Source organism: Myotis daubentonii, chromosome 12, assembly GCF_963259705.1.
Source record: "Myotis daubentonii chromosome 12, mMyoDau2.1, whole genome shotgun sequence".
Classification (NCBI taxonomy): Eukaryota; Metazoa; Chordata; class Mammalia; order Chiroptera; family Vespertilionidae; genus Myotis; species Myotis daubentonii.
Window position 1 is genome coordinate 76,228,712 of NC_081851.1, and position 26,386 is coordinate 76,255,097.

Below are 26,386 nucleotides of genomic sequence, written 5' to 3' on the forward strand. Positions count from 1 at the left end.
CTTTCTGCTGCTCTTTGCTCTGCTTATCGATGTACTGTATGTGGTTGAGTCTCCAAATGAGAAACAATAGGGAGAAAAATAAACATTTACATGCGATGATTTATTGTCAAAATGGTTATGGTGGTGAGTGGGGATTCACTCTAGTTTATGAATAATATATTTACACTATTACGTCTCCTGGTAAATGTATAAGATTGATGTTCAAAAGAGAGACCTTAAGTATGATGAATGGCTACCACAGAAAGGTAGTCAATCTTTATCAACCTCCATTCGCAGTGAGCTGGGATGCTTGCAGGAATGCCGCGAGTGATTTCCAGCGGGTGCTTACTGCTGTTTTCTTTCAATTCCTTTGGAAAAAGAAAGATCCTGAGAGCTTTAGACCCTTTTGTAATAACCGGGGTGGGCCCAGCGGCAGTGTGTGCTGGGACTAATGAATACAGAAGGGGAGGCGAAAGCTACAATTCAGTTAGAACCGGGGCCTTTGAAGTGGCTGAAGGGTTGAAATGGCAGCACTTGAACATGGACGGTGTCCAGGCAGGCAGCGAGTTTCACCTACATTCGGGCTGGAGAACTGGATGCAGACGGGGCCAGGCTGCACCGGTTTTCCCTACCATGACTTTTTGTGGCTAGCAGCAGCGGAGCGTGCTGGTTTCTTAATGTGGCTTATGTTTATTTTGTGCAGACTGTGACCTGAGCATTGATTGCTACAGGCATTTGGATACATTAGATAACGAGGTGGACAAGTCCTTGCCCTTAGAAAATGTACATGTTTCTGGGCAAGAGACAGAGATAAATGACTAAGTAAGTAAGTGTGTAGGAAGTCGGGTGATGAAATGCCTAGGCTGACAAGACAGGGTCAGGGAAATGAGAGAGAGGGGTGGGTACAGGGAAGATGTGTTTTTTCACTTTAATATTTGGGAAGCCCTTGTTGATAAAGGGATGTTTGCAGAAACCAGGAAGGAATTGAAGGTTCAAGCTCCCTGGTACCTGCTAGGAGCATCTCCAGTTTGCTGAGCTTGGAGGGACCATGAGGCAACTGGGGGCGGGGGCAGGGGTAGGGGCAGGGTGGATCTTTTCTCAAGGGCAATGGGCAGCGACCTGAAGATGTTTCACGTAGTTGGAGGGGGTGTTGTATATGATCAATTTGTTTTAAGGGAATTATTCTTCCCAATATAAGTTGGTTTAAATGTGCACTTTGAAAATGATGATCACGCCCCATCGAGAAAACCAGGGGAGTTGAAAACCCGCGGATTTGTCATTTATCATCCTTTGGAACGACGTGGATTTAACAGCCATCGGTGCTGGCTGTGTGCCAGGAACTCATCTGAGCCCTTTATGCTGTGATTACCTAGTTTCATTCTCAGGAGGAGGCTAGCAGTGTAGGACTATTATTATTTTAATATAACAAATAAATGAACTTTCCCAAATCAGGGAAGAGGGTTAGAATCATATAGTCAGGTCCTCAAGGAGCCTTCGAGGCCATTCGAGGCCTTCCCATTAAGGAGGAAGAAAACCGAGGTCAGAAGGGGGGTGCTCTGTCCACGGTCACCAGCGAGGTGCAGCTGGGCCTGGGGCCTGGGGTCTGGGTGCTGGGGCCCCAGGTTCTGCACTGGCCTCGCAGCCGGAATCCTTGTACCATTGAATCCATGCCCCCAGGGGTCCTCCTGCCACATTATTCACAGATGAAGTTTAGGGTTGCCCTTTTCTCTGTCATCTGAGAGGCCCAGGAAACCACGACTCTCGCTGAGGGGTGACACGTCACCATTCGTGGTTAATCCATTTGGTTAGTCACTCCCGCCTGCCGTCAGCCCCATCATGATCTTTTTCAATCAGAATGGGCCGAAATGGAGCGAATTGTAAGTGTTACTACCTTTTCATGGGCGGGTGTGTCAGAGGTTTTCACACCACACCCCTCCCCGCCCCCTGGGAAGAAATTCATGGGGTGAAAGGAAGGGGCTCTGAGGGCAGAGTGCAGGGGCCCACCAGATGGCTTTAGTTCTAAATTCGGAGCTGGCACTAGAGTCCTTTTATTTTACCCATTTCAATTCCGGCCATTCCCCTCTGAAGCCTCCGTGCTAAGACGTGGCGACCCCTGCATGGCGTATAACGTGATAAAAATGTCTTCCTCTGCTTCGGTGGCTTTCCTTCTGTCTGTCTGTCTGTCTGTCTGTCTGTCTGTCTGCCTGGTTGCTTCTGAGCCTGCTGTTTCCAGGAGTCCTTCCTGAATCTACCCCAGCAGCTCTGAGCCCTCCTTCCTACTGTGCTCTCCTGGCAGGTGGGGCAGTTGCTGTAGCTCTTTGCAGACCCTGTCATCTGTGTGTGCGCCAAAGGAAAGCCAAGTGAGGTTACGGAACACCTGGATTCTGGGTTCAGGTACCGTTCAGTAACCTGGCAAGACCTGGGAGGATCTGTCAAATGCCCCCCCCGACACCCCCAAATCTGAAATGCAGAAGCCTGTGATTTTGCTGGAGTGCAATCATTCACAGTAGGAGCGTGAGCCCACGATTTCTCTCGGGATCTGTGCCCTCCCACTTCCTTAGAGACAAGTGCTCTCTCATCGGAGGTTCCCTAAGGGGGTCAGACGACTGTTTACTTTCTGCATGACCTTGGATGAGTCCTTTCCACAGGCTTAGCCTTGGCTTCCCCCCCATAGGAGATCACCTTATTGCGGGAGGATTCAATGAGATAAAATGTAAAGGGACAGCAGAGCACATGTGATGGCTTTAAACTTGAGTTGCAGCCACACAAAGGAGATGCTCAGCAGTCGTTACAGTGGAGGTTTCATCTGCCTGGATTTGACGTAACTGTAACTGTCAGCCCACTCTCCGGGTCCTTTTGTTGCAGAGATAGATTCTAACACATTTTAACTCAGTGGCAAGGCTGCAGCTGAGTCTGCGATCAAAGCCGTCCCCAAGACTCCATCATTAACTCAGGGTCCTGTAGAATCTCATTCATTCTTTGGAATAGTTAGCACAAGGACATGCATAACTAGACTTGCAGTTCCAACATAAAAAAAAAATCAACAACAATAAATATATCTGAATTTGTTAAAGATATTTTCAATAGACCATAATGAAATTTATTATTATGCCACCGTTAGAACTAAATACATTTCAGATGGTAAAGGATCAGTCAGCTCAACTCCTGTGAAATCGCCCATTCAGATCTGCCCACTGCAATCCATTCGGGACCGATTTGCAGCAAATTGGCTCAAGTGACTTCACGTTACCGCCTTTTGCTAAGGACACTTTCCTGCCGGGTCCTGTTTCTTGCTGGGTCTTCAGAGCCCTCTTTTGTTTTGGTTCTTGAGTCAGAGGAGCTTAGGACAGTTTACAGTAGCCCACTAGCACCTAATGAAATTGATGAGGAATGCAAAGAACATGAGCTTCAAGGCCAGGAAGTTAAAAGTTGGGTGTGTTTGCCGTCAGCCAGAAAACGCAGCGAGGAGCATGGGGCGAGGCATATCCCTCCTGCATGCATTGCCCCACATCTGTGGACTGATCTCCGGTGTGTTAGAGGTCGAATATGAATAACACCTCGTGCTTGTCTTGGAGCTAGTCCTAGTTTGGCTGGAGTGGCAGGAATTAACCGTGTGCTGGGGGTGTATGTGAAGGATGCGAAACTCCAGTGGTGTATCTGTTTTCTGCGGCTGTCATAATAAATGACCACGATCTTAGTGACTTAAAACCATGCGAATTTACTATCATGAAGGTCTGTAGGACAGAAGTCCAACATGCGTCTCACTGAGCTAACATCGAGGTGCTGGCATGCTCATTGGAGCCATCTTCCTCGGCTCATGGCCCTTCTCCATCTTCAAAGTACAGATTGAGTCCTGCTCCCTCGTGTCACTGTCACCTCCTCTCCTGCCTGCCTCTTCCACTTTTAAGAACCTGCATGAAGTTGCTAGGGCTGTACTGATAAAGTGCAAAGTCACAAACATGGTGGCTTACGCAACAGCAGTTTGTTGTGTTACGATCTGGAGGCTGGAAGCCAGAGATTAAGGTGTTCGCAGGGTGGGCTTCTTCTGAGGCTGTGAGGGAGGATGTGCCCCACCCAGACCTCTCTCCTGGCTTCCGGTGGGTAAGTGGCAACCTTTGGCATTCGTTGGCTTGTAGAAGCATCACTCCGACCTCTGCCTCCATCTGCACATGGTATTCTCCCTGGGTATGTTTGTTCACGTCCAAATTTTCCCTCTTTAGGGGGGCACCGGTCACATTGGATTAGGGGGCCACCACACTCCAGTATGACCGCGTCTGAACTAATTATATCTGCAGTCACCCTATTTCCAAATAAGGTCACAGGCAGAGCGACTTTGGGTTAGGATTTCAACACATGAATTCCGAGGGGCACAATTCAACCCGTAAGAGGACCCTGGGATTGATATAGGGCTGATCCAGGTATCCAGGAGTATCTCCCTTTCTAAGACCTTTAATTCAGTCACATCTGCAAGGTAACAGGTACCGTATTCACAGGTTCCGTGGATTAGAATGTGGAATTCCTTAGGGGGAGGAGGCTGCCTCTCTGTCTACCACAGAAGGCTACTGCATTAGGTCTGATTGAAGACCTAAAGGACGAGGGGAACTTCATGAAACGGTGGTAGTTTTTGGTGGAGGACACTACAGGCAGAAGGCGCTGTGTCCCCAGGACCTTGTGGAAAACAGTAGTGAGTCCAGGAAACCACATAGGCCTGCGGAGCTGGAAACCTTTCATTCTCAGGCTTCTCTTTGCTCAGTGTGCCCGGGCGAACTCTCCTCGCCATCTTCAGGCGCTGCCTCCTGATTTCTATGGCATCACCACCTGCTGATTTCCTTTCAGCCTGCGTGCTCTTTCTTCTCCCTGCTCCGGAGCTGGCAAGCCACTGCTACTGGCCACCCTGTGTTGCGTCTCCTTTTGTGGATAAAGTGTTCTTGGCACACAGACACACCCACTGTTTCTGTATTGTCAGTGGCCACGCTCACAAGACAGTGGCAGAATTGAGTAGCAACAGGTGAGGCGGTGTGGCCTTCAGAGTAAAAATATCTATTGTCAGCCCTTTTAGAAAAATAAAAAAATCTTCCCAACCTATGGTCTAGTTTGTCGGATTCTCCTCCTCCTGACTTCAGAGGGCCCCAGAATTCAGTCTTGTATTCATCTTCTCTTCCTGTCCACATGAAGTAATCTTAGCCAGTCTCCTGTCTTTAGCTCCCACCTCCTGGCCGATGCCATGCACATTGACCTGACCGTTCTGACCCCTTCCCTGTGAGTTCCACCTACAAATAGCAAACAGCCTTCTCAGCATCTCCACTTGGAGAAATAATAGGAACCCCAAATGTAATGTTTCCTTAAAAGAACTCTTGGGCTCTCCCAAACACCCGAACCTGCTTCTCACTTGTCAGTGCCACCATCCTTTGCTCCGTCGTTCAAGACGAATAGGTAACAGAAAGTCTTGATTCTTCTCTTTCCTTCACCCCCACATCCAATCCATCAGCAATCCAGTGAGCACCGCTTGTAAAATGCCCCAAATCTGAACCCTTATCACTCCCTTAGTGTGTCCACAGCTGGCATCCCCGTGCTCATCAGCACCTGTCACCTGTAATCACGAATGACACCTGCTGTTCTCTGCTTCTACCCTGCCCACCCACTCCTGACAGTAAATCGCTAACCAGCAGCCTAGTACTTTTTTTTAAAAAAAAAACCAAAATCTGACATTTCTTCCTACTATAGCCTCAAATTTAGATAAAAAGCTATTCATATTCCTTATTTGGATACACATTGCAGAAGTTCTTTCTAGAAAATTTGCTTCATTTGAACATTTGTAAGCCCCAAGGGTGGGAAGGTTATGTAATCATAACTTCAGCAGCATTGGGGATTGCCAGTCTTTAATTGTTATGAATTTTATTGGGGAAATATAGCTCACTTCTGTTTAATTTGCATTAGTTTGATAATTGATACAGAGCATCCTTTTCTATGGTTATTGCTCATTTATATTCCGATTGGAGAGGAACTTGATGCTCATGTGTTTGCCCTCTTTTCTTTGGACTGTGGAAGTTTTCAATTCTCCTTCTTTCTCTTGAGTCAGGTTTATTGAAGTATAATTATTTTAACAGCTTTATTGATTTACTAGAGGCCCGAACCATGAAATTCATGCAAGAGTAGGCCTTCCTTCCTTGGGCTGCCGGCACCGGCTTCCCTCTGGAACCCGGGACTCAGGCTTCGGTCCAGCCACTGGCAGGCACCTGGGACAGCCCCGGCTTCATCCGGAATGATGTCCGGAAGGATGTCTGGTCTAATTAGCATATTACCCTTTTATTATTATAGATAATTCACATAGCATAGAACTCAACTACTTAAAATGTGCAGTTGGATAAATTTTAGTACATTCACAGGTTAATTCAGTCATTCCCACCATCTAATTTTAGCATATTTTCTTCACCCCCAAAAGAAACTCTGTACCCATTAGCAATCACTCCTTATTATCTCTCTACCCCAGTCCCTGACAAGCATTAATCTGCTTTCTGTTTCTAGAAACTTGACAACTATGAATATTTCCTATGAATGGACTACTTTAACTTAGCATAATATTTAGGTTTTCCCATGTTGTAGCATGTGTGAGCACTTCATTCTTTTCTATTGTGCGATCATATTCCATTTTAAGAATATGCCATAATTACCTATTCATTTATCAGTTGATGGAATTTCTATTGTTTCTACTTTGGGCTGATATGAATAAACACTACTGAAAACATTCACGTACATGATTCAGCAATCCCACTTCTGACTATATACCCAGGAGAATTAAAAACAGGGTCCCGAGGTGCTCCCCCTCCCAAGAGCATGCCCACACCTTTCCCTTTTCCTTCCCCTTCTCCCCCTCTCTTCACCCTACTCTGCTCCCCCAGGCACGTTAAAAACACACACAAAACAAAAAAATAAAACAGGGACCTGAAGAGATATCTGTACACCACATTCACAGTGACTTCACTCACAATAGCTAAAATGTGGGAGCTTCCCAGGTGCCCATGGGAGGATGGATGCATAAGCCGCATGTGCTATACACGTACAATGAGTTTTATTCAGCCTTAAAAAGGAGGGTGATTCTGACACATGCTACAACATGAATAGACCTTGAGGACATGATGCTAAATGAAATAAATTCGTGACCAGGAGACAAATACATTGTGATCCCACTTATATGATATATAATGGAATAAAACAATTACTCTTTCTAACTCCACCTTGCTCGATGGAGCCTGTCCAGTTACCGCAACATGCCCCTGAGCACCTGTGTCTTCGTCCTGCAGATAGACATGCTAATCACTAGTGAGATCTAAGCTGGAGCCTAGGGAGGGCTGAAATGACCTCCTCGCCCAAAGCTCCCTCCCCAAGGAGATAAGGAAGGCATGTACAGAATTTACAATCATTTCTGGAAAGATTTATGGGAACCTCTTGACTGAAACCATGGCGCCGGTGTTGTTTGACCGAAAGGAAAGAAGTTTCACCACCCCCATCGACATGAGCTGATCTCTAGATGTCTGTAGCCATCATCATCTCCTGACTTCAAACCCCTCCAGTTCCCCCTTCCCCTGGCATAAAAAACACACACCTGAATTCTCTACTTTCTCAAGATGGTTCCTAGGACTCTGGTCCACCGTGTTCTGGGCTTTATGGCTTTCAGAACACAGTCGCTTTCCCTGTCCAGTTACTTGTTCCTTAACATTGGCAGTGAGTAGTTGTAGCTTTAGCTCATTTACACTTAGAGTTGTCAGAATCCTGGAGACAGAATGTAGAATGGTGGTTGCCAGGGGTTGGGGACAGAGGGAAATGGGGAGATTGTTGAATAGGTAGAGTTTAGTTGTACAAGATCAGAAAGAATTCTGAAGATGAATAGTGGTTATGTTGTATATCATTATGAATATATTTTATATCACTCAACTGTACCCTTAAAATGGTTAACAGGGTAAATTTCATGTTAATGTGTATTTTACCTGAATAAAATAATTAGAAAATAATTCATACACACATTTTTTTGTGTATACATAGATTTCTAGTTCTTTTGGGCATATAGCCAGGAGTGGAATTGCTGAGTCTCATGGAAACTCTGTTTTTAACATTTTGAGGACTTGCCAAACCATTTTTCAAAGTAGCAGTTACATCTTTTCATAGTCTTACCTGCAGTGTATGAAGGTTATAATCTCCACATCCTCATCGACACGTTATCTTCTCTTCTTTTGAATGTAGGCATCCTCATTGAGATGAAGAACTGTCTCATTGTGGTTTTGATTTGCCTTTGTTTCTCTAATGTCTAATGATGGTAATTATCTTATTATGTGCCTATTAACCATTTGTGTTTCTGGGAAAAATGTCTAGTCATATACTTTGTTCATTGGGTTTTAATATTATTATTGAGTTGTAAGCACTCTTTATATATTCCATTATCAAACAAATGATTTGCATTTTTTTTTAATCTTGTGGATGTGTCTGCACTTTCTGGATGGTGTTATTTGTAGCAGTTTTTAATTTTGACAAAATAAATATATTTTATAAACAGAATCATGTCATTTGGCAGGTATAAAAGTTGAATACAGGACAATTCAACTTTTTTAGTGCACAGTTCTGTAAATTTTGACAAATACATATTGTCCTGTATTCCCAACCTAATCAAGACATTGAGCAATTCCATCACCCCAACAAAATCCCTGCACTACTATTTTCTATCTGTAAATTTTTGATTTTCTAAGAATATCATGTAAATAAAATCATAGACAATACAATATCAGATGTGTCTCTGGTTTTAGTGAGTGGAGTTCTATCAAGCAGTTCTTTATATTTGAGTCGGCCATGTTATGATCCCTGCTTTTTTGTTGTTGTTGTTAACCTGTGCTCATGGTTTTATTTTTAAGATTTCTCTGTCACTTGCTTTTAGTTGTGACATTTTTGTTCTACATATATAGCACATGTAACTCTTAGCATTCCTGACTGAGTCAAGTTATAGGAGAAAGCCTTTTTGAAATGAAGCTTTGCATAGAAACTCAGTATGTACACACATAAAAGAGTTGTGCTTTGGGATTCAATACCAGCCCTGCCCATGGCTCCCTTTTCTTCAGAGCAGAGTCTGGGCAGCAGCGGCCTCTTCCATGAGTTGTCCTGAGTTGATTCATCTACAAGGAGCAGCATTAAGATCCTGCTCTTCAGGATCGGTCTCGGAAGGAAGAAGAGGGAGAAACTTGAGAAACAGTGATCCTAATGACAGGGTTCTGACCTGGGCAATGGTTTTCCTACTCTGTTCCCAGCTGCCCTGTGCCCCCCAGAGGAAGTTAGAATACTCAGGGGCAAGGACAACTGTCTTTGCACACTGGGAGGGTTGCTATGTGGAAGTTGATAAGAATAATTCCAAATCATTCCAGAATATAGATCTAGAAGGAGAGTGATGAAACAAATCAGAGGAAAGAACATTCTAAAATCAAGACCAATAGGGGAATAAACTGCCATTGCAAAGGTTGGAAGTAGGTAGGATGTCTGCCCTGAATGAAAAATTGTAGTAAACAACACAAGGTCCAGCCCAGCAGTGGATTGTGTGTGGCTACTGCACACACATCGCTCTTCTGTGAGAGAGAGGGACTGGCCAGCATTCAGCTGCTGCGTCACCACCTCTCCCTGTCTGTGCTAGAGCCGGGGGGGAGCAGCGGAGTGGCCCATGATGGGGACCCCTAAAGCACATTTGTCTTTAAGCTAAGTTCTAAATCCCAACCTTATAAATATTAATAAACACCAAATTCAGTTTCTAATGTGCTGTTTATTAAAATAGCATACATTTGCCGGCTGGCATGGCTCCGTGGTTGAGCACCAGCCTGTGAACCAGGAAGTCACAGTTCGGTTTGGGGGCTTGATCCCTGTGTGGGGCTTTTAAGGAGCCGATCAATGATTCTCTCTCATCATTGATGTTTCTGTCTCTCTATCCTTCTCCCGTCCTCTCTGGAATCAATGCAGATATACTTTAAAAAATAAAATAGCATACATTTGCTTAATTTCAGCCCCCTTTTATATGTCATGAGAAATCTTGGCAGAAGAACAAAGAGGACCTTGTAGGTATTGTGGGGTGTGTGGGGTGTGTGTGTGTGTGTGTGTGTGTGCTTTCAATGTCTTCAGAGGCAAAGCGGGCCTTTCGGTGATATTTCCCCTGTGTGTCTGCCTTTCCACAAACATTCCCCTTCTTGCCCCTGCCTGGGACTACAGAGCTGCCTGGCTCTGCTGATAACCACCATGGGATTGTACCACCTTGTCCTCTGTACTCTAAGCATCCTCGTGAGTCCCCACATGCCCACTGCCTGCCTGTCAACAAAGGGCTGCTGCTCCAACTCGCTCCTCTTAATAAGGCTGCACGTAGCCATGCATTTTGGTAAGGAATGTGGGGACTAACTCAGAATAGCACATGTTCCAAACCTCGAGTGAAATTCAATATGATTTTATCGAACTGGCCACTCTACATTTATTTTATTTTATTTTTCCTGTTTATTGAATTGGATTTTGTTATTTTGTTACTGTGTTTCTTCCCTAAGGCTTACACCTGGATTGTTATAATGGGGTAGAATTTTGTTGTTTCTGTAAAGAAGTGTGATGTGGTTGATCAGCTGATATGATGGTGGTGGTTTCTGTGGGTCAGGAGTGCAGGCAAGGCTTAGCCTAATCCTTGGCTCTGGTTTTCACAAGGCCGCAATTACAGTGTCGGTCAGGCTGTGTTCTCATCTGAAGGATCGCCTGGGAAGAATCCTTTTCCAGGTTCGTTTAGGTTATGGGCAAAATTAACTTCCTTGTGGATGTATGAGTGAGGGCCTGAGCTTTCTACTGGACGATGGCGGCCACCTTAGATCTGAGAGAGGCCTGTGGTTCCTTCCATATGGGCTTCCTCAACCTCTCCACTCATAAAAAAGCCAGGAAAGTTAGGCTCCCACCTCAAGTATGGCCCAGCCCCTTTACCTAAGTCAGGAAATACTCACTATTCATTCACTGAAAGTCAACCCATTTGGGGGCCTTAATTATATGTTCAGAATCCATCACCTTTGCCATACGCTATTGTCTGGAAGCAGTCATAGGTCTCTCCCACATCCAAAGGAAATTTTTATACACCTGTGAACATTAGGGGGGGGGTGACGATCTTTTGGGGTTACCTTAGGTTCCATCCACCACAATTTTGAAATAAATTCACATTGCTCAAGGGAAGGATTGTAAGTTGAGATAGTTGAGATATAAGGAGTCAAAGGGCATATTATAGAAAAAGTTCCAAAAAGGAGACTGCTAAATTGAAAGAATCAGACAGAAAAGCAAGAACTGAAACCTACAGTCAAAAATTATTGGTGGAGAGGGAGAGTATTCAAGTCATCAGTGAGCATCCAGCGAGCTAACCTGATGAGCAAAAGTGCAAAAAGCTACAGGTGCTCTTTTGTGCTACTCTTGACCCTCATTCTGCCGGCCTATTGTCTACTTTTAAAGGTGCAATTGTATCAAGCACTGTCCCAATCACTTGAACACATTTTGTCATTTCATTGTGTTTCTGTGAGGCTAAAATGACAGAATCCAGCTCTTTGTAAAATGAAAAGCTCCGGAAAATGACACAGGTGAACTGCTCCTATTGGCACTGGCATTAGGCGGCTTTCTTTGCCTTCTCCTGGGCGTCTCTTGTCTTTTGCTCCAGACTGTCACCTGTGATCTTCTCCTCAGTGCCAGCAGGAAGCTGTGTGGAGCCCGTGTCTGGATCCGCACTCCTAGGGGATGCCTACAGGGCAGTGAGGGGCCTGGGGAGTGTGAGCCTACACTCCAGGTAGGGTGTGCTCAATTGTAGGGAAGTCCTGACTTCTACACCTGAACGGGTAAGTGTCCAACTTGTTCAGGGGAGGGCCACACCGCACCAGGGCCCTACGAGGACTAAAGATGTACAACTGGTGCTTAGGTATTGTTTAATGATGCCGTGGCTGATAGGAGGGCCCTGGGGTAGGGCAGCATGTCAGGGTTAGCCAAAAGATGTAGGAGAAAATATGTAAGAAAACCAGAATTTGGTGGCCGAAAAACCTTCCTGGGGTAAGGTTGTCAGTACCAGGGATATTGGCATAGGTGCTAAGGTACAAGAGACCTAAAAAAACAGAGAAAAAAATACAGCCAACATTATGTACATTTACTATGAATCAGGCATTGTTCAAAATGTTTTTTAAAAATTAATTCATCTATTCCTCATAACTATTCAATGAATTGCATTTTATACTCATTTTACAGACGAAATAGCTAAGCCGCTGAGCGGTGGGTAACTTGGCCAGGACCAGGCAGGTATAAAGCTGTGTCCACACTTGAACAATGCATTGCATGTCTGCTCAGCCCACAGTCTTAACTTCTCTACCTGCCACCTCCTCCACGAGTGATGGCATAACCTGGCAGCCGAGTGGGCAGAGGTGGGCAGGCGACTGGCATCCAGCAGATCAGGCCACACGGAGACTCCCTGGGTGGCTAGATTCAGGGTAGAGCCCTGATTGCTGAGACAACTGGACAGTTCAGTGTAGGGTCGTTTCTCTGGACTGGAGGCTCAGAATCTGGGCAAGTTATGGGGAGCAGAGCATGGGGTGTGCATTACAGGCTGACTTGAACCTGGGCTCTGGATTCTTGTATTGGGGTTACTTCACTGGATCCTAAACTGAGAGGTGGGGCTGAGCCTGTGGGAGCATTCCAGCCGTGAGTCCTGAAGGGCAGCCTGCCAAGCAAGGCAAAGCCATTACTGAACAAGCACTTACCTGGCTGGTGTTAGGACATGTTTGGGCTGCAAATCACAGGGGCCAAGGTCATTCCTGCCCTGGGATTGTTCCCCACTGAGAGGCACCGTTTGCTGTCTTGTCTACATATGGACCAGCACCACACCTAATATTGCCTCTTTTTGAATCACAAGAGCAGAAACGATTGCTATTATTATTTTCTGAGACAAACTTTTCCGTGGCAATTTTAATAAAACCCAAATGGAAATTCAATTTACTAAAAGCACATCCCTTTTTCATTTCCTCATTTTCTACTTAATTGGAACATTAACAGGAGCCTGAGAGTAGAAAAAATTAGGTTAACAACTTAAAACAAATCTCTTAAATGCCAGTGAAATAGTGCGAGGGGCTGTATGCCATGTGTGTGTCATCCTTGGCCCTGGGGAGCGGATTCTGGCAGGTCAGGGTCCCCCGGGGAACCCGCCCAGAAGCATGGGAGCCAAGCTTCCCTGCTGCCGAGAACCTAAGTCCAGAGCATGCAGGGCCTTTGAAAGGTAAGTATTTTCACTTCGATGGAATTTCTACACAATGTGGAGCTAGACCACACATCCTGCCCTCACACGCCTTCAATGTGCATAGACATCGATCTAGGTCTAAACTCCTTATGCTTTTATTTCATGCTACTCGGAAGTCAAAAGAAATGCCAGACAAACTAAAGCCAAACAAATTACAAAAGCAAAAATAAGATTGTCAAGAGTAATGAATTTTGCTAAGACTAAGTAGTTAGTTGCTTGCTCTGGGGCTGTGGCACGGACTCATTTTCCCATGCCCCTCTTACTCTGTTGGGGGAAGTCAATTTTTTGGCCACTGTCCCACTCCCTCAGAACCTTCAGCCCCACCCTTCGCAGTGAAGTCATTGCAGTTTGTGTGGCAGGAATTCATCACCTGCTGCTGAATCTGCTTTGTTCTTCCCTCATTAGCCCGGGACAGTTACAGTACCACTGTGTGACTCGTGACAAGTCATTTGTAAACATACTCACAAAGTTGGATACTGGAGCTTGTGAAAGATTTGGAAGTAAAGCAGTCATACAGAGCTCAAGGAGAGAGAGAGAGAGAGAGAGAGAGAGAGAGAGAGAGAGAGAGAGAGAGAGAGAGAGAGAGAGAGAGAGAGAGAAAGAAAGGGAAGGAGAGAGAGAAAGAAAGAAAGGGAAGGAGAGAGAGAAAGAGGAAAGATATCCTATCTTAGAAGGGTCTCTGCCTCAGTAGTGAGTTCTTGGATGGATGGGAGGATGCAGCCAGAGAAAGGGGCCATATTTGGGTTGGCTGAAAGCCCAAAGCAGAGTGGGCAAAGTACATGAAAACTTCAAGCATCAATTCAAGTGATGATCAGGGGCAATGTTCCACACAGAACCCAGGTGTCAAAAGACAACTGCAGCATATAGGTGGGGGCTGGACGTTGTGAATTGTGTCCTCGTTCCCACAGGCCCAGTGGTAACTGGGGGCCTGGGCCCAGTGCCTGGGGAGAGGAATTCTGAGTGACTGAGGGCATCTGGGCCCAGTCAAGCAGCACAAGGACCACAGTAGAACTCTTAAGAAAAAACGGGCGGGGCGGGGGTGCTCAAGCATTCCCGATGCACTGGGGGACGGGGAAGGGAGGCTCTCCCTGCCTAAAGCTAGGGATTTGTTACAGAAAGAGGGAGAAGAGAGCAGGCTATACAGAGAGCCAAAGAAAGAGTACAAGAAAGTGGAGGAAGGAGGGAGAGGAAGACATTGTTAGGAAGAGGAGAGAGCAGAAAGAATAGACCTTAGAAATTAAAATACTCCTGGAGCAGGCAGGACACGATTTTGAGACTCTCACTCTCACGTTCTGTAGGGCTCACCGTTCCCACTGCAGAAGTGAGCCTGGTGCAGTGGCAGTGTGTGGACCTTGTCACATGTCCCAAGTAAATCCTGGAAAAGGATCTGGGGTGTTATCTAAGGTGTCCCTTGAGATGAACTTTAACTGTGCAGGTGTGGGACATTCAAGTAGTTGCTAGCGAAGAGGCTACTTTACGCAAGCAGGACCAAGGACAGGCCTAGGACCGAAAAGACCAGAAGCTTTCATTTTAATTTTAAGCGTATGCAAAATAATTCAATTAACTGCCGGAGGAATTACACCACATGAAACATATACAACTGCAAATCACACAGCACTTTATTACTCACACAATTCCTGGTGCTGCTGGTACAGGCTTAAATGGGGATCCTGGTGGTGCTGTCCTCCGGGGTCCGGCAGCTGGGCTGGTCCGGTCCGGATGCAGGGAGCCGGCGTTTCTCACCCGAAAGCTCGGTCGCATCTCAATCGGGAGGTACTGGCCATTCTTCTGTCGTCTTGCAGGAAGAGGAGCGTGGAGCGGCGTCGCTTGCTGGACTGGCAAGAGGACGTGCCTTTGTGGCTGTCTCAACAGGCGAGCACTGGGCTGGTCAGGATCCCATTTTTAAAGCCTGTACCCCATTTGCAGCAGTCCAGGTGGCTATCATTGAATTACATCAATGCACACATGTTTATCTCAAACAGGGCAAGAGGCTACATGTGGTTATCTAGGGAGAGTGCATCACTCACTCAAATGGTTATCTTGACAAGTCACTCTGAGTTATTGACTGAAGTTCTAATCCTTATCTATGAGGCACACAAGCTTCAGGGCAGTGGGGAATGTGTCCTTAATATCACGCTTTAAGTTTCAAGAAAAGTTAATTTAAACATTTTAAAACCTTCCTAATAATTTTTAGGCATTTTAAAACATTTCTATATATTACTACAACATCTCGGGAGATGGAAGCCTTGCCTTTTTTTGCCACTTACTACGTGGACACCATCAAGTGAATCACCTTCTCTCTCTGTGTATCAGCTTTCTCTTCTGGTAAATTCAAATAAAACACTGCATTCACAGGCTTCCTGGGAACACTAAGAAGTAATATAAATGCAAGTGTTTGGTAAACCATGTTGTTACTCGCAGGGCCATTATTATGCTCCTTGAAGGTCTCTCGTCTATTGATGCTTTCCTTCAGTGTATTTCTTTCTAACGCATAGTTACTAAGAGGTGGTTGAGAATGGACAGCCAAGAAATGGTGGAGTTCCTCACAGATTTGTGGCTGGTACCGATTAAATACCCAACAGGAACATGCCCTTCACCCTGCCCTGTCCCAAACCTTCCTGTCAGGGTTGATCAGGACTGAGAGATGCCATTTAGAAGACAGTCTCAAATCGTTGGTTTTCTTCATCAAGGAAGCTTTCATGTGGAATGGGAAATACCCAACTTCTATGGAGTGGTCTTAAATTGGGGGTATTATAACCCACGAAATGAGTTGAATTATTTTAAGATTGAGGCTTCTTTTTCTATTGGCATGTTATAAAAGTATGCTATTGATCTCAGCTTTTAGATTAGGAAAGGAGCTATTGTGTTTTCTACAGAACTTTCAATTCCATGCTAAAATTCTTTTAGAGAACACGGGTTTCCAGATGGTAAGATTGTGATAATAATTAGAATTAGACCAGAATTTAATTTTGATGTTATTCATGTAGAGGGTTATTTTAGCTTCTGAATAATTTAAACCAATTTTTGGTTTACTGTATTCAATAAAGAAAACCAATTGAGTTTAGATTTCTTTTATTTCTCTTGGTTAGTCTCTGTGTGTTTTGTTTTTTTATTTAAGCCAGCGGATTGTGTATTCTTAGATGCATTTAATACAAAATGCCCATCTCACATGGAAATGAAGGCTTACAAAAGCTATGTAATTTCAGCTAGATGATATCAGACCTGGATTTGAAATTGTCTATTCCATGATCCTAAATTCTGTTTACTTTCTTTTTTTTCCTGTTATATTGTCTATCAGCTATTGCTTCATGGCCTAAGGAGAGTTATTTCCTTTATCCTACCTCATTTTTTTCTCAACTATAACAAACTAAATTTGAATTAGTTGATGGTCAGTCCTATTCAGGTCTAACATTTTTCATGTTAACTCCAAATTACCAATCTAAAATCTTCTTGTATAAAATATTCATACACAGTGACTTAGTGTAAATATCTTGGGTATCTCTTATCTTTTGTGGTTTCTAAAACAGACCACAAAGTAAAGTTACTTTCTACCAGGGTAAGTAATGGTTTCTGAGGTCATATAAAAGCATAATCTGCCATTTTATTTTGTTTATTTAATAATGACTCAAATACTTACACACATTTACATCTATCTATCTATCTATCTATCTATCTATCTATCTATCTATCTATATTATGTCAATACATATATGTTTTTATAGATGTAGGCAAAAGCCTCATGAAATTTTAGATCAATTAATTCATTTTAAAGCTAAATTGCATTATTTAGGGTAGATGCTTAATCATTTCAATATAGAGTGTCCTAAAAATGTATATACATATACTTTGAAAAATTATAAAGGTGGTGTTTATTAAAATACGTTTCATTTTCAAAATTGAGCTATCATCTGTTCAAGTGTGTATACACTTTTGGGGACACCCTATATATAAGGATGGTGCAATTCTGAATATACTGCAGAAGCCCAAGAAACTTTGACACATAATCCAAACTCGTTCACTTTGAAGGCTGCTTTACTTCTACCAGCCATCTCTGTGATTCTTGGAAGCCTGTGATTCCATGAAGTAGACGGCAGCTCAATGGGAAATTCTTGCTGCCTCTCATTGTATCTCTTCCACCCCATGTTACCTTGAATCCCAATACCTGCATTTCATCGAAGCAATCAGCCATGCCCTCATATATTCATTGTGGCTTAATGTTCACAAGGAATGGCTGATCACTCAGCGAGAACATACAATCTTCTGAATCCTGGGGTTTTCTCAGAACTCTCTTAATTCTCAAAAGTCCTTAATTTGAAGGGACAGTTGGCTAATGCTCTACACCAGTTCCCATGACCTTGCCATCTGCTTGCATTAAAAACAAGGTAAATCACTCACTTTGCTTCTACTTTTCCAAGTGGCAAGTGGACATGATGTCTGTCTCCATCACCCAGAAAACATATGATTCTTGACCACCCTCCACCCCCTCCCTCAGGTTCCATCAGTCCCCTTTGCGGACTGATGGAGGGGACGAGGCGCACACTGACGTGTCAACGCTGATTTGAAAGAGCTTCCCCTATGTTTGGCATTTCTCCTGCTGCATGTATTTTACCGATAGTAGGTGAACTCAGACTTTAACTAAACCTTCTTTCTTGGCGGTGTGTGGATCCATCTTATTATTAAGATAAATATTTTTTTGAAAATATCTGGCATGTCACTCTGTCCTCCCAGAGCTGGTGTATCCCAGAATCAGTGGTGTTCTTGTTAGCTTCATTATCTGTCTCTCCAGGAGGCTGATCTCTCTGAGGACAGAGCTTTGCCACATTCATCACTATTTTCCGCAGTTCCTAGTAGAGTATCTGGGGTGGACTGCCTGACTGACTGACTGACTGACTGATCTGGTTGGATGAGACCCAGTAAGAGATATTCTTTAGCCCCATTATATATGAGGGAGGCCCCGCGTTTTGACCAAGGACTCTAAACTAGTGAGCTGCCCCAGTGCAATTACCTCTATCCTGGTTACTTATACTACACCCTTTATTCACATTATACAATCCATACAAGAGAAGGCTATGTGGGAGGATATGAAATTGCAACTGGGGCTTAACAAATTTGTAAAATTGATAAAACTTCCATCAGGATAGAAAAGATGGGAGAAAATCCCGGACAATGAAAACTGAGGCAGGGTCAGGGGAGGGATGGAACTTGGATATGGACTTGGTGCGTGTGGGAGGGAATGATGCATTTTGCTTAATTGGAGTTAGAGCCTACTCTGGGAGAGAGTGGATGGCTCTGGTTTTGGAGGGTCTCGACGATTAGCTAGCGGTACCTAAAATATGCGTAAGACAGCTGTGATTATAACCCTCTGCAATCATCTTTCACATTGTATTGTGCCCACTGACATTTAAAGTGCTCTTGTGGGTATTATAGGTTTTCATCTTTTTAATTACCTAAGAGGTAGGAAATGCTAGATAGTTTTGCCAATCTGAACACAGAGGCTCAATTTGGTGTCCACTTACACAATCCTGCAGGGTGCCTCTCCGTTACTTGCCTGTAGATTTACTTGCTTGTAGAAGGAACCAGAATCTTCTGGAGCAGGTTGTATAGTTCTAAATGGTTATCCTCCAAATGTTACATACTTTTTCATGATGCTCATGGCAAGCAAAAAATATCTACAATGAGGAATAAAAATTGAGACATTATAGTATTGTGTTTGCATTGACCTTCTAATCCCCAAGCTCACTGTGAAACCAGGCTTTGTCTGTTATGACTCACTAGCAATCTCTGGCTGGATTTTGTGATCTGTGTCCTTTTGTGCGTCAGGTCGGGTTTTGCTGGTCTCACTGCCATTCATGCTCATTTGGCCAGCTGCTCACTCACTGAATACGGAGGCTCCGCCCAGGTTACAGTGGACGTCAGACCTAATTCCTCAACTCCAGAAACTGATGTTTATGAGAGGCGGCAGCATTAGGGCGTAACTTCTGGTAAAAGGGAATACGTTCCTCAAACTACTGGTCTCAGTCACAGAACTTGTAAAAAAACAATATGGGAGTTTGTTACTTTAGGTTTTCTGCTCAGATATATACCAGTATTTGTGTGTGTGTATATATGTGTGTGTGTGTATATATATATATATATATATAGCGTGTGTGTATAGTGTGTTTTAATATGTTTCTTTAAATGCAGAATTAAAATACCCACATATACACTGCACAAATGCATGTTTCAAAACATAGAATAGCTGTGCAGAACATTCTTGAACTCAGTGAAATTTGCTCTTGTCACAGGGAAAACATGTTTGCCTTGACAACTAATACACACACACACACACACAGAGATACACAGCACACCCATATGGGCTACAGCAATACACACTTAAGTAATTAAAAAATATTGAAATATTTAGAAACTATCAATGGGGTAGATATTAGAACCGTAAATTTAAAAAAAAGAAAGAAAGAAACTCGCCAGCATGGCTTAGTGGTTGAGTGTCGACCTCTGAACCAGGAGGTCACAGTTCAATTTCAGGCAGGGCACATGTCCAGGTTGCCAGCTCGATCCCCAGTATGGGACATGCAGGAGGCAGCCAATCAATGTTTCTCTCTTATCATTGATGTTTCCATCTCTCTCTCCCTCTCTGAAATCAATAAAAATGTATTAAAAAATAAAAAAGGAAAGAAAGTCTTAGGAAAGTCAGAGGAATAACCACATACTTTTCTAATTAGGACCCAAAAAACAACTAAAATAATTGAAATTGACATTTGCTTGGCCTGACTTGCATTTGTTTGGGAGGAGTAATATTTATGCAATTTTTCTGAATCCTTAGGGACAAACAAACGTGCCTCTTCTGCGTCCCCCCCTTGCAGACAAGCAGCTCATTAACAGTGAGGATTCGATAAAGGAAGCTTGTTGGCTCAAACATTTGGTCCCAGTCATTGTTGTTGTAACTCAGCGATCATGAATCCATCCATTCCAAAGACATTTACTGAGCTCCATTCCAGGCACATAGGACCAGTGTTCAGGAATAAGAATAAAAATGGCATAAAACAGTTTGCATATTCCAAAAATGGCCACAACACTATTTCCTGCCCCACGTGATCTTCCAGAATGTTCCATCTCCCCTGTAGAGAGGTAGAGTCTATAACCACCCCCTTGAACTTATTCAGGCCATTGCAATGGGATTAACCAATAGAGCCCAGCCCCTCTGCTTCCGGGCGGGGGGAGGTCATACATGCAATTTGGCCTCTGGTTCTCTTGACCAGGGAGCATTGAGCTGATACAAGAAGGCTGAGGCTTCCATCTTGTGAGGAAGCCCAAGCTAACTCACCTGGAGGAAATCCCTCCACAGCCCAGCTCCAGCCGCTGTCTGCCTAGGGCAGTGATGGCGAACCTATGACACGTGTGTAAGAGGTGACACGCGTGTCAGAGGTGACACGCAAACTCATTTTTTTTGGTGGATTTTTCTTCGTTAAATGGCATTTAAATATATAAAATAAATATCAAAAATATAAGTCTTTGTTTTACTATGGTTGCCAATATCAAAAAATTTCTCTATGTGACACAGCAGCAGAATTAAGTTAGGGTTTTTCAAAATGCTGACACGCTGAGCTCAAAAGGTTCGCCATCACTGGCCTAGAAGAACAGAAGAAACTCTCAGCCAGAGCTACTCAACTGAGTGACTCCCAAATGCCTGATCCCCTGACATCATGAGAAAGAAATGGTTGTTGTCAGATGCTTTCAGGGAGTGGGGCAGCTACGCAGAAATTGATCACCAGAACAGCACAGCAAATACTGCCCTTCAGTTCTAATTTAGTGAGAAACATCTGTCTTAATCACATCCATGAATTACATAATCAATTACATAAGTGATTATGATGTGAGGGAGACAGTTGTAAGTGCCACAGAGAAAAGCAGTTAAAGTGCTGTAGGGACTCAGAGGAAGGTGAGGTGACACTAATGTTGAAAACCTCACAGGGGAGCTGGTGGGTGAACTGGACCTTGACTGAAGGGTGAGGTTTGGACACGTAGAGGCGAGAAAATTCCAGGTGGAAGGAACACATTACCCACGAATGTGTAGCTAGTTCGATACCTAATACTTTGCACAGTTCTCAATTATAGTGGCCAGCTCAAACCCTACAGGACACGATTAGTTTCCATGGCATCTGTTGTCATTTTGTCTTATGGCGAAACCAGCCCTGTGTTTTCACATCTGATTGGGAGTTCATGTCTGATTTATTGGACACACGTTATTTTGAGTGTTGCTTGGGTTTTGTGGCATCATCAGCTTTCTTCGTCCAAACCACCTATCATGTGTCAGACCACCTGTCACGTGTCTGTCCCTCTGGCAGGTTTTGGGGGGAAAGGGGAGACTGTGTCCTTGTCCTAAAAGAGCCCATGCTTCATTGCAGAGACAGACATTCACATTGGCATTGCAGGGGACTGGGCGCTGTGAGAAAGGTGGGGGTGGGGGTCTGGGTGGGCTGCAAAGGAGCCAAGATTCTAACCCAGCCATTGAGCGCTCGGTTCTGCAAGGCAGATGCAAAAGAGAGAATTCCAGGCACAGGAAAAAGGAAGAAAAACGGGCCCAGAACAGAAAACATGCCATGTTTGGGAACTGCAAATAGCGTGGTACAACCCAGAGAGCAGTGTTTCAGTGGGGGCTTGAGGGAGAAGGCTGGAGAAGGAGGCGGGAGCCCGCTCACGAGGGGCCTGCTTTCTCTGTTTGGCTGCAGAGTTCGGCCCCCCTTCGGAAGGTGACAGGGAGAATCTTTGGAAGGTCACGCGCTACTGGGTCTGCACATTCAAATCGTAATTATTCCTCACGGGGCCACCTTCTGTGTGTACGGTTTCTGGGGCTAGAACACACTCTTTGATGAAAAGCCATCTCGCTTTTGCCTGCTTGACAATCCTGTCATCCATCTCCCCCCGCGGAGAGCATTCACCGTAATGATGGGGCCTAATGTACCTGAAAGAAATGCCACCTTACAGGAACCAGAGGCAAGCTCCCCCACAGAGCGCCCCACGGGCTGTTCTCCCTGCCAGTGTGGTCTCTCATGCCATGAAACTTGCATGATCCCGTAAAGACACTGATTGTAGTTATTTATGGGCTGTGGCTCTGTGAGGCCCATTCAATCTCTTGGATGAATTACAATTTCAGAACACCCCACCCCGTACAAAACCCACATAATTAGCCTGTCTCCACTGTCAGGAAATCTGGTGGTAAATAATTCAAGATAAAAAAAAAAAATACAGTCCCAAGAGGGAATTGCAAGTGCCTATATGTCATGACCCGCGACGGCCCCTGGGACATGTGATGCTGTGCCGATGGGACCGCAGGCTCGTTAATGAACCTTCCAATCTGGGTACCACTCTCTCTGCTTCAGGTTATCTGATCTGCCTGAAGCCTTGTCATTCATCATCCTCCACCATGAAGGGCAATCTCTCCAGAAAACCCAATCCCATATTTCTTCTCTTCTGTGGGGTTGATGGGGCTCTAAGTGCTTTACGATGTTCTTTTCATTCAGGCCTTTTAAAGTGCCAGGAAGAGACATTAAATTCGGCCACTGTTACCCACTGAAGATGTTTGTTTTCTACTTGCATTCAATGAAAGCAAAGTTTTCTGAATATGTAGCAACTAGAATTCCCAAAGGATAGCCAAATGTTTTCGGATGATTCTTCTTTTTGATGAAATATTTTATATCCATTTAAACATATAATCTAAAAGGCTATATATATATATATATATATATATATATATATATATATATATATATATATATATATATATAGAACAGCATGGAAAATAATACTGGATGTAAAATAATACAGGCATGTAACTAAGAGTAAAAAACTAGACTTAGCACACCTTTCGACAGTTATAATTCTGTAAAATTGATGCTATCTGGACACGAACTGGGAAGAAAATTTGTTCTTTGCAAGAGTGATATTGAAAAAAAAAAGTCCCTTTTGCGTTTGCTGCATTACATGCTATTTCTTGATTAAACTAATAGCAAGATTGAAAAAAAAATTCTGGGTGGTCAGCAGTTCTGGTTGTCTCCTGGCAACAACACAGACGTGGCTCCAGGTCTCAGGTCTGAAGGAGTTTACGGTAGAGCCCGCGTCCCCGGGAAAGAGCAACAGGAAAACCAGTGTGGAGAGCCGACAGGACGCCCTGCACACGCGGTGCCTGGAGCGCGTGGGGTGCGGGTTTCCCGCGGCTGGCGGGTGGTCCTGTCCTGAGGGCCCGCAGGGAGCTTGGCTCCGGGCCCCGGTCACACCGCCCGCTGGCCTCCCCAGGCCGAGCGCTCTCTCCCGGGCTCTAAAGCAAGCCGTTTACACTCTCAGGCCACCTAACGCTCCTGGCAGCCCCGTGGGAGGAAGGCCAGCGCGGGGGCGACGTGTCGGGCAGCTCAGGGACTCCCGCAGGTGACGCTGGTGACAGAGTGGCCGAGCGCCCTGCTCCCGGGCTGTCCGCCCCCGAGGTTCCCCTCGCATTCACTTCCCGATGCCTGGGAAGTAGTTTCTAGATCTTAAGGGCTGACAATGGGGTCGCCTGGTGCCCATGAAGTTTTATCATGTAATTTCGATGTTTTGGTGTAATTCACATGGAGAAGCGATTGGGATGTTGAGGGAATGACTGGGGTTTTTCTGCTTAGGATTCTAAGGTACAACAATGGGATTTCTTGGTGCTTATGCGTCTTACCGTGTAACTTGGGTGTTTTAGTATAACTGTGGAGACCAGATCTTACTGGGGGCCATCTGTCCTCTGAGACACGGATGCAGTCGATCCAGGTTTCTGCCCGCATGGACCCTGCCGGCCCTTGTTCATTTTCTCCTCGCCCAGCTGAGAGCGGAATGCGACTCATGCTCTATGATTTCTCTTAAGCGACGTCCGTGGGTGTAAAACGGGCTTATTACAGATTTGGGGGCAGCGATTGGGTTTTAATTTGCAGCGGGGTGAACAACATAACATTCAATGCTAGTTATGCCCTAAAAGGAAATATATAAACTTAATTACGGGAAGCACGGGGTAGCTGGGGTTCTTTACAAACAACACAGAAGAATACAACTCGAAGTTGCCTTTCACTCCATGTCAGACTTTTCCCTGACACATCCGGGTGGGATGCCCGTCTCCCTGGGGTCTCGTCCTTCAAACACCTTCCCCCGCGGCCTTTCCCAGAGCGGACTCCGCAGAGCTGCCAGGCAGGAGCCCACAGCAGGTGTTTGTTGAGTGTTTTTTGCTTGTTTGTTTGTTTTTACCCAGAGGATTTAACTTTCCTTCTTCTCCGAATGGCTCTTGAATGTGTTCTTCACAGGAAAGGGTCATCTGCTTCTTTTCTCATCTTTGAGCAGCCTAGCGAGCCTGCAACTCAGGAAAATTTTGTCTTTTCTTTCCCCCCATAAGTCATCGTCAGTGTAAAGATGTGAAAATTGACTCACTCTTCATGTACTGACCCCTGACTTTATCCAAAGGGGAAGCTTCAACCATCAGATCTGGTTTCCTGTATCTATTTTTAAAAAGATAGTCCATTGTGTAAATGTACCACAGCCCTTTTCTAAACCTTTAGCGACAGCATGGATGCACCTAAAGAATAGCATGCTAAGTGAAATAAGCCAGTCAGAGAAAGACAAATACCACTATTTTACTTACATGTGGAATCTAATGAACAAAATACGAACGGACTCATAGAAACAGAGAATAGACTGACAGCTGTCAGAGGGGAGGGGGTTGGGGACTGGATGAAAAGATGAAGGGATTAAACAAAGGAAAAAAACACACACTCATAGACACAGGTAATTGCCAGGGGGAGGGAGGAAAGGGTAAAGGGTTAAATGGTGATGAAGGGAGACTTAACTTGGGGTGGTGAGCACACAGTACAATGGACACATGATGTTTTAGAGAACTATACACCTGAATCTTAAATAATTTTATTAACCAATGTTCCCCAACAAATTCAATAACAATTTTAAAAAATGGTGCTCTCTAAAAAACGATCTTACTCCATATTCCCATACTACACAGATGCACACAAGCAATTATGAAGTTATATTTGCTATCAATTTCTAAACTGTTCCTCACTAAGGAACGGAGGGCAACTCTAAGAAAATCCTTTTTCTCTTTATTTTTGGTGTTGCCCAGTTCTCCTGATTCTCTTATATGTGTTTCACATAGTTCCTAACCCACGTCACTCTGTGTGTACTTATTTTTCCTTTTTGGGGGTCATTTGAAAAAAGGTTTGGTCTTTGAGCCGAGACAATGATATGGCCAAGGTTTTGCATGACAGACTATGGTGAGCACCTGACTCTGGAGTTGTACCAACATGACTCATTTGCATACTGGCTGTGCAATGTTGAGCAAGTATGCAAGCCTCAGTTTTCTTATCTGTAAAATGGGAAAACAATAATTTAAGTATTGTGAAGATGAAAATTCAGATCATTCTAGGAGGAGCATTTAGCAAGGTGCCTGGCATATAGAAAGCTCTCAACATATGCATATGGCTAATTGCATCATTATTTTGATCCTCTCCAAAAAGAATTACAAATGCCTGTCTTTCGTTGTTTATTAACTACAAATAAAGTCTCACCATTGTGAAGTCCCAAAGTTCCTGTTTCTTCTTTGAGTGCTCTGTACCACACCCTTGCTACTTGTGTGTTCTGGGTCTACAGGGAATTTATTCTTCTTTTAGACAGACATAAACTCTCGGCAGAAATTTATGCCTTGATGCTTCTTGTACAGGAATTTTTAAATCCACCATTCTCTTCCAGCCTTCCCCCGCCCAGGGTTGTAGCTGTCGGTGGGTGGCTGGTTTGTCATTTCTGCCCGCATTGTTTGCTCCATTAGTCCCTATGCCCCTGTTCTAGGAGGAGGAACGCGGCCCGGAGAGGTTCAGCACAAGTGTGGTGTAGCCCTGGAGCTACTAAATCCGCCCCTAGTTTGATTCATAGAAGGGCCAAGACATGCTTGTTCATTCATAAGTCCCAACATATCGGAGAGTGTCATTGTTTAGCACACACACACTTTCAAGTCAAGCAAATTGGGTTCCAATGAGAATCCTGCCAGTGACGGGTATGTGTCCCTGAACAATTTCCGTGACTATTAAACTC